The sequence below is a fragment of the Mytilus galloprovincialis genome, chromosome 12 (genome assembly GCF_965363235.1).
Source record: "Mytilus galloprovincialis chromosome 12, xbMytGall1.hap1.1, whole genome shotgun sequence".
In the NCBI taxonomy this organism is placed as follows: Eukaryota; Metazoa; Mollusca; class Bivalvia; order Mytilida; family Mytilidae; genus Mytilus; species Mytilus galloprovincialis.
The window spans coordinates 59,043,837-59,052,700 of NC_134849.1; positions in this window are offsets into that span (position 1 = coordinate 59,043,837).

An 8,864-nucleotide genomic window follows, 5' to 3' on the forward strand; every position below is an offset into this window, starting at 1 on the left:
ATTAGTTGACACCATAACGAAAGACGAAAGATGACAAAAAGACGGAACAAATTCACTAAACACCAACTGGAAAAAAATTAAAGACCGAGGAATACAAACCCACCAACAATCGGAGGTGACTAAAGATACATTTGAGTTGGTCATGGACAAAAATGACAACATCAACAACAAGAAACGTATACAATGCAAAAACACATATAAACATATGGAAGTAAGCTTACAAATTGTATCATGGTGTGAGAATGTATTACATTGCATTTATATCATGTTAACATATTTAAAAATCTTTAGTTCTACAAACATTATATCTATTCATTTATACAGACACATAATCTGTCGTTTCGCAATAAAAAAATGCGTTTTAAATTGTATATATATATATTAGGTTGATTTTCTAGGCACTTTATATATATCTATAATACTAAAATTACGAGGTCCAATTTGTCAGCCGTCATCGGGTAAAAACGATAAATCAAAGAATTCAAATTTATATATAGCTAATATAGGACAATGGTGTAGATTAAAAATTAAACCATTCCAGACCCATGCATTTGTTTTCCACATAATTAATATTGCCAATAATTAACAAGCTCCGGGTCGAATCCGATACTGATACCAATAGTATATTCACCTGTTACCTATTATCTTATCTGTACGTTCCGCATCTGACAGGCGCACCATCAAACTGTGTTTTTAGGATTTTGCTATATACACGGGTCATAATCACAGGGTTGACACTTCTCAATTCAATCATTGTCAAATTGTTCCCTATTGTAGTATTTTAATCAGTAAGACTTTATAAGATAACAATTCATAATACTAAAAATCTGAACTTAAAATAAGGCTTACAGGTAAACTCAGTTTTCAATTTGTTAGCGGGCATGACGTAAAACAGCGAATCAAAGAAATCAACTTTATTTATAACTAATATAGGACAATGCTGTTGATAAAAAAAATACTCAGTTCCAGGACCTTTTGTTTTCCAAATAATTAATATTACCAATAATAGATACGTTACAGGTCGACGGGTTCGCATAGAAAGAGTTTGAAAGCAGAGAAAAACTCTGTATCTTATAATCGGCATGACTTTATCAGATGACAATACCAATACTAAAATAAGGCTTACGCATAGTTATATATATATTTTAATTCAGTCACGGACCCGCAATATCATATACAAGAACAGACCCGTGATATTGCGGGTCCGTGACTGAATTAAAATATATAACTATGCGTAAGCCTTATTTTAGTATTGGTATTGTCATCTGATAAAGTCATGCCGATTATAAGATACAGAGTTTTTCTCTGCTTTCAAACTCTTTCTATGCGAACCCGTCGACCTGTAACTTATCTATTATTGGTAATATTAATTATTTGGAAAACAAAAGGTCCTGGAACTGAGTATTTTTTTTTATCAACAGCATTGTCCTATATTAGTTATAGATAAAGTTGATTTCTTTGATTCGCTGTTTTACGTCATGCCCGCTAACAAATTGAAAACTGAGTTTACCTGTAAGCCTTATTTTAAGTTCAGATTTTTAGTATTCGAATTGTTATCTTATAAAGTCTTACTGATTAAAATACTACAATAGGGAACAATTTGACAATGATTGAATTGAGAAGTGTCAACCCTGTGATTATGACCCGTGTATATAGCAAAATCCTAAAAACACAGTTTGGTGGTGCGCCTGTCAGATGCGGAACGTACAGAGAAGATAAAAGGTAACAGGTGAATATACTATTGGTATCAGTATCGGATTCGACCCGGAACTTGTTAATTATTGGCAATATTAATTATGTGGAAAACAAATGGGTCTGGAGTGGTGTAATTTTTAATCTACACCATTGTCCTATATTAGCTATATATAAATTTGAATTCTTTGATTTATCGTTTTTACCCGATGACGGCTGACAAATTGGACCTCGTAATTTTAGTATTATAGATATATATATGTAAAACTTGTGGGCAACGAGAGGCAACTCTAAACACAATTTCATAAGGACAGGACCAGTCATGAATAAATTTCAAAATATCACTTTTCAACTGCATAACTCAGATTAATCATATTTGAATTATTGTAACTGGGAAACACTATGAATTTCTGCCTTTATTCAAAATTCTATGATGTAAAAGAAGTATTTAGACAGGTGCAAGAACCGTTCGTTATACATATGTATCTGTTTAAACCCAAAATTACTTGCAAGCATATACCAATAAGGCAGCAAATAGTCTATAGACTTCTGAGGTTAATATACATCATTCCAGCCCGTACCAAGTCTCAAAAAGAGGTCATCAGCTAATTATCTTCAGATTGACACATCTTCCTCAAAGATGTTAGATTGTCTTAGATTTTATCATTTGTCTCAGTCTTTTGGACCCGTTTGCATTTCAATATTCTTTTTTACGCATCATTGCAATCATTTGCCTTGACATTTGTTTAAGACCAGAAGAACCTGAATTTTTTACTCCTTTAAGGGGGTAGACCTTGGTTCAGGGAGATAACTCATTAAATCAGTAATGCGTTTGTAAAAGTCAAGTTTCATCAATGCATTTTAAGCATTTACCTGAAACAGAGTGGAAATAATCTATGTTACCTATAAGCTTAGAATATATTTATGAAAGTGGTTGACACAAACATACTGATGATTTTATGAGTTATCTCCCTTTTACCTAGGTCTACCTCCTTAAATTGATGTTTGAGATGTTTTATTTCAATGATTTCTCCACAACTTGTACGACATTTATAGCCGACTATATAACGGTATGGATTGCTCTCATTATTGAAGGCCGTTCGGATGCCTACAACATTGACATCAATTGAATTTTGTGGATATTTGTCTCATTAGCAATTATACCACATCTCCTTTATATATTTTTACATTACACTGAAGCACTTTTATTGATCATTAATTGCCAAGAAAGCTCAAATCCAAAGAATTGAAGGCCAGTGATGTATATACGAGTAGATGTAGAAATGTTTGGAACAGTAAGACTAAAAGATACACACAAAAATAGAGTATAATCAGATACATGTATGGCAATGTCTGCGGGAATTGGAACTTTATTTTGTTTTAGTAATTTGTTTTCTTTATCAACGGGAAATTTGAGAATTAGAATTATTTCCGGCTTTGTACTAACATGAGCAACGCGACGAGTGACACATGTCGAACAGGACCTGTTTACCAACCAAGCACCAGAGATCATTCCCCGTTTTTGGTGTGGTTTCTGTTGCGCGGTCTTTAGTTTTCTATGTTGTATTTGTGTTGCTCGGTCTTTAGTTTTCTATGTTGTATTTGTGTTGCTTGGTCTTTAGTTTTCTATGTTGTATTTGTGTTGCTCAGTCTTAGTTTTCTATGTTGTGTTTGTGTTGCTCGGTCTTTAGTTTTCTATGTTGTGTTTGTGTTGCGCGGTCTTTAGTTTTCTATGTTGTGTTTGTGTTGCTCGGTCTTAGTTTTCTATGTTGTGTTTGTGTTGCTCGGTCTTTAGTTTTCTATGTTGTGTTTGTGTTGCTCAGTCTTAGTTTTCTATGTTGTATTTGTGTTGCTCGGTCTCAGTTTTCTATGTCGTGTTTGTGTTGCGCGGTCTTTAGTTTTCTATGTTGTGTTTGTGTTGCTCGGTCTTTAGTTTTCTATGTTGTATTTGTGTTGCTCGGTCTTTAGTTTTCTATGTTGTGTTTGTGTTGCTCGGTCTTTAGTTTTCTATGTTGTGTTTGTGTTGCTCAGTCTTAGTTTTCTATGTCGTGTTTGTGTTGCTCGGTCTTTAGTTTTCTATGTCGTGTTTGTGTTGCTCGGTCTTAGTTTTCTATGTTGTATTTGTGTTGCTCGGTCTTAGTTTTCTATGTTGTGTTTGTGATGCTCGGTCTTTAGTTTTCTATGTTGTGTTTGTGTTGCTCGGTCTTAGTTTTCTATGTTGTGTTTGTGTTGCTCGGTCTTTAGTTTTCTATGTTGTGTTTGTGTTGCTCAGTCTTAGTTTTCTATGTCGTGTTTGTGTTGCTCGGTCTTTAGTTTTCTATGTCGTGTTTGTGTTGCTCGGTCTTAGTTTTCTATGTTGTATTTGTGTTGCTCGGTCTTTAGTTTTCTATGTTGTGTTTGTGTTGCTCGGTCTCAGTTTTCTATGTTGTGTTTGTGTTGCTCGGTCTTAGTTTTCTATGTTGTGTTTGTGTTGCTCGGTCTTAGTTTTCTATGTTGTGTTTGTGTTGCTCGGTCTTAGTTTTCTATGTTGTGTTTGTGTTGCTCGGTCTTTAGTTTTCTATGTTGTGTTTGTGTTGCTCGGTCTCAGTTTTCTATGTTGTGTTTGTGTTGCTCGGTCTTTAGTTTTCTATGTTGTGTTTGTGTTGCTCTGTCTTAGTTTTCTATGTTGTGTTTGTGTTGCTCGGTCTTAGTTTTCTATGTTGTATTTGTGTTGCTCAGTCTTAGTTTTCTATGTCGTGTTTGTGTTGCGCGGTCTTTAGTTTTCTATGTTGTGTTTGTGTTGCTCGGTCTTAGTTTTCTATGTTGTATTTGTGTTGCTCGGTCTTTAGTTTTCTATGTTGTGTTTGTGTTGCGCGGTCTTTAGTTTACTATGTTGTGTTTGTGTTGCTCGGTCTCAGTTTTCTATGTCGTGTTTGTGTTGCGCGGTCTTTAGTTTTCTATGTTGTGTTTGTGTTGCTCGGTCTTTAGTTTTCTATGTTGTGTTTGTGTTGCTCGGTCTTTAGTTTTCTATGTTGTGTTTGTGTTGCTCGGTCTTAGTTTTCTATGTTGTATTTGTGTTGCTCGGTCTCAGTTTTCTATGTCGTGTTTGTGTTGCGCGGTCTTTAGTTTTCTATGTTGTGTTTGTGTTGCTCGGTCTTTAGTTTTCTATGTTGTGTTTGTGTTGCTCGGTCTTTAGTTTTCTATGTTGTGTTTGTGTTGCTCGGTCTTTAGTTTTCTATGTTTTGTTTGTGTTGCTCGGTCTCAGTTTTCTATGTCGTGTTTGTGTTGCTCGGTCTTTAGTTTTCTATGTTTTGTTTGTGTTGCGCGGTCTTTAGTTTTCTATGTTGTGTTTGTGTTGCTCGGTCTTTAGTTTTCTATGTTGTGTTTGTGTTGCTCGGTCTTAGTTTTCTATGTTGTATTTGTGTTGCTCGGTCTTTAGTTTTCTATGTTGTGTTTGTATTGCTCGGTCTTTAGTTTTCTATGTTGTATTTGTGTTGCTCGGTCTTTAGTTTTCTATGTTGTGTTTGTGTTGCTCGGTCTTAGTTTTCTATGTTGTGTTTGTGTTGCTCGGTCTTTAGTTTTCTATGTTGTGTTTGTGTTGCTCGGTCTTTAGTTTTCTATGTTGTGTTTGTGTTGCTCGGTCTTAGTTTTCTATGTTGTGTTTGTGTTGCTCGGTCTTTAGTTTTCTATGTTGTGTTTGTGTTGCTCGGTCTCAGTTTTCTATGTCGTGTTTGTGTTGCTCGGTCTTTAGTTTTCTATGTTGTGTTTGTGTTGCTCGGTCTTAGTTTTCTATGTTGTATTTGTGTTGCTCGGTCTTTAGTTTTCTATGTTGTGTTTGTGTTGCTCGGTCTCAGTTTTCTATGTCGTGTTTGTGTTGCTCGGTCTTTAGTTTTCTATGTTGTGTTTGTGTTGCTCGGTCTTTAGTTTTCTATGTTGTATTTGTGTTGCTCGGTCTTTAGTTTTCTATGTTGTGTTTGTGTTGCTCGGTCTCAGTTTTCTATGTCGTGTTTGTGTTGCTCGGTCTTTAGTTTTCTATGTTGTGTTTGTGTTGCTCGGTCTTTAGTTTTCTATGTTGTGTTTGTGTTGCTCGGTCTTTAGTTTTCTATGTTGTGTTTGTGTTGCGCAGTCTTTAGTTTTCTATGTTGTGTTTGTGTTGCTCGGTCTTTAGTTTTCTATGTTGTGTTTGTGTTGCTCGGTCTTTAGTTTTCTATGTTGTGTTTGTGTTGCTCGGTCTTTAGTTTTCTATGTTGTGTTTGTGTTGCTCGGTCTTTAGTTTTCTATGTTGTATTTGTGTTGCGCGGTCTTAGTTTTCTATGTTGTGTTTGTGTTGCTCGGTCTTAGTTTTCTATGTTGTGTTTGTGTTGCTCGGTCTTTAGTTTTCTATGTTGTGTTTGTGTTGCTCGGTCTTAGTTTTCTATGTTGTATTTGTGTTGCTCGGTCTTTAGTTTTCTATGTTGTGTTTGTGTTGCTCAGTCTTAGTTTTCTATGTTGTGTTTGTGTTGCTCGGTCTTTAGTTTTCTATGTTGTGTTTGTGTCGCTCGGTCTTTAGTTTTCTATGTTGTGTTTGTGTTGCTCGGTCTTTAGTTTTCTATGTTGTGTTTGTGTTGCTCGGTCTTAGTTTTCTATGTTGTGTTTGTGTTGCTCGGTCTTTAGTTTTCTATGTTGTGTTTGTGTTGCTCGGTCTTAGTTTTCTATGTTGTATTTGTGTTGCTCAGTCTTAGTTTTCTATGTCGTGTTTGTGTTGCGCGGTCTTTAGTTTTCTATGTTGTGTTTGTGTTGCTCGGTCTTAGTTTTCTATGTTGTGTTTGTGTTGCTCGGTCTTTAGTTTTCTATGTTGTGTTTGTGTTGCTCGGTCTTAGTTTTCTATGTTGTATTTGTGTTGCTCAGTCTTAGTTTTCTATGTCGTGTTTGTGTTGCGCGGTCTTAAGTTTTCTATGTTGTGTTTGTGTTGCTCGGTCTTTAGTTTTCTATGTCGTGTTTGTGTTGCTTGGTCTTTAGTTTTCTATGTTGTATTTGTGTTGCTCGGTCTTAGTTTTCTATGTTGTATTTGTGTTGCTCGGTCTTTAGTTTTCTATGTTGTGTTTGTGTTGCTCAGTCTTAGTTTTCTATGTCGTGTTTGTGTCGCTCGGTCTTAGTTTTCTATGTTGTGTTTGTGTTGCGCGGTCTTTAGTTTTCTATGTTGTGTTTGTGTTGCTCGGTCTTTAGTTTTCTATGTTGTGTTTGTGTTGCTCGGTCTTAAGTTTTCTATGTTGTGTTTGTGTTGCTCGGTCTTTAGTTTTCTATGTTGTATTTGTGTTGCTCGGTCTTAGTTTTCTATGTTGTGTTTGTGTTGCTCGGTCTTTAGTTTTCTATGTTGTGTTTGTGTTGCTCGGTCTTTAGTTTTCTATGTTGTGTTTGTGTTGCTCGGTCTTTAGTTTTCTATGTTGTATTTGTGTTGCGCGGTCTTAGTTTTCTATGTTGTGTTTGTGTTGCTCGGTCTTAGTTTTCTATGTTGTGTTTGTGTTGCTCGGTCTTAGTTTTCTATGTTGTATTTGTGTTGCTCGGTCTTTAGTTTTCTATGTTGTATTTGTGTTGCTCGGTCTTTAGTTTTCTATGTTGTATTTGTGTTGCTCGGTCTTTAGTTTTCTATGTTGTGTTTGTGTTGCTCGGTCTTAGTTTTCTATGTTGTGTTTGTGTTGCGCGGTCTTTAGTTTTCTATGTTGTGTTTGTGTTGCTCGGTCTTTAGTTTTCTATGTTGTATTTGTGTTGCTCGGTCTTTAGTTTTCTATGTTGTGTTTGTGTTGCTCGGTCTTAGTTTTCTATGTTGTGTTTGTGTTGCTCGGTCTTTAGTTTTCTATGTTGTGTTTGTGTTGCTCAGTCTTAGTTTTCTATGTTGTGTTTGTGTTGCTCGGTCTTTAGTTTTCTATGTTGTGTTTGTGTTGCTCGGTCTTAGTTTTCTATGTTGTGTTTGTGTCGCTCGGTCTTAGTTTTCTATGTTGTATTTGTGTTGCTCGGTCTTTAGTTTTCTATATTGTGTTTGTGTTGCTCGGTCTTTAGTTTTCTATGTTGTGTTTGTGTTGCTCGGTCTTAGTTTTCTATGTTGTGTTTGTGTTGCTCGGTCTTAGTTTTCTATGTTGTGTTTGTGTTGCTCGGTCTTTAGTTTTCTATGCTGTGTTTGTGTTGCTCGGTCTTAAGTTTTCTATGTTGTGTTTGTGTTGCTCGGTCTTAGTTTTCTATGTTGTGTTTGTGTTGCTCGGTCTTTAGTTTTCTATGTTGTATTTGTGTTGCTCGGTCTTAGTTTTCTATGTTGTGTTTGTGTTGCTCGGTCTTTAGTTTTCTATGTTGTGTTTGTGTTGCTCGGTCTTTAGTTTTCTATGTTGTGTTTGTGTTGCTCGGTCTTTAGTTTTCTATGTTGTGTTTGTGTTGCTCGGTCTTTAGTTTTCTATGTTTTGTTTGTGTTGCTCGGTCTTTAGTTTTCTATGTTGTGTTTGTGTTGCTCGGTCTTAGTTTTCTATGTTGTGTTTGTGTTGCTCGGTCTTTAGTTTTCTATGTTGTATTTGTGTTGCTCGGTCTTTAGTTTTCTATGTTGTGTTTGTGTTGCTCGGTCTTTAGTTTTCTATGTTGTGTTTGTGTTGCTCGGTCTTAGTTTTCTATGTTGTGTTTGTGTTGCTCGGTCTTTAGTTTTCTATGTTGTGTTTGTGTTGCTCGGTCTTAGTTTTCTATGTTGTGTTTGTGTTGCTCGGTCTTTAGTTTTCTATGTTGTGTTTGTGTTGCTCAGTCTTAGTTTTCTATGTTGTGTTTGTGTTGCTCGGTCTTTAGTTTTCTATGTTGTGTTTGTGTTGCTTGGTCTTTAGTTTTCTATGTCGTGTTTGTGTTGCTCGGTCTTAGTTTTCTATGTTGTGTTTGTGTTGCTCGGTCTTTAGTTTTCTATGTTTTGTTTGTGTTGCTCAGTCTTAGTTTTCTATGTTGTATTTGTGTTGCTCGGTCTTAGTTTTCTATGTTGTGTTTGTGTTGCTCAGTCTTAGTTTTCTATGTTGTGTTTGTGTTGCTCGGTCTTTAGTTTTCTATGTTGTGTTTGTTTTGCTCCGTCTTTAGTTTTCTATGTTGTGTTTGTGTTGCTCGGTCTTTAGTTTTCTATGTTGTGTTTGTGTTGCTCGGTCTTTAGTTTTCTATGTTGTGTTTGTTTTGCTCCGTCTTTAGTTTTCTATGTTGTG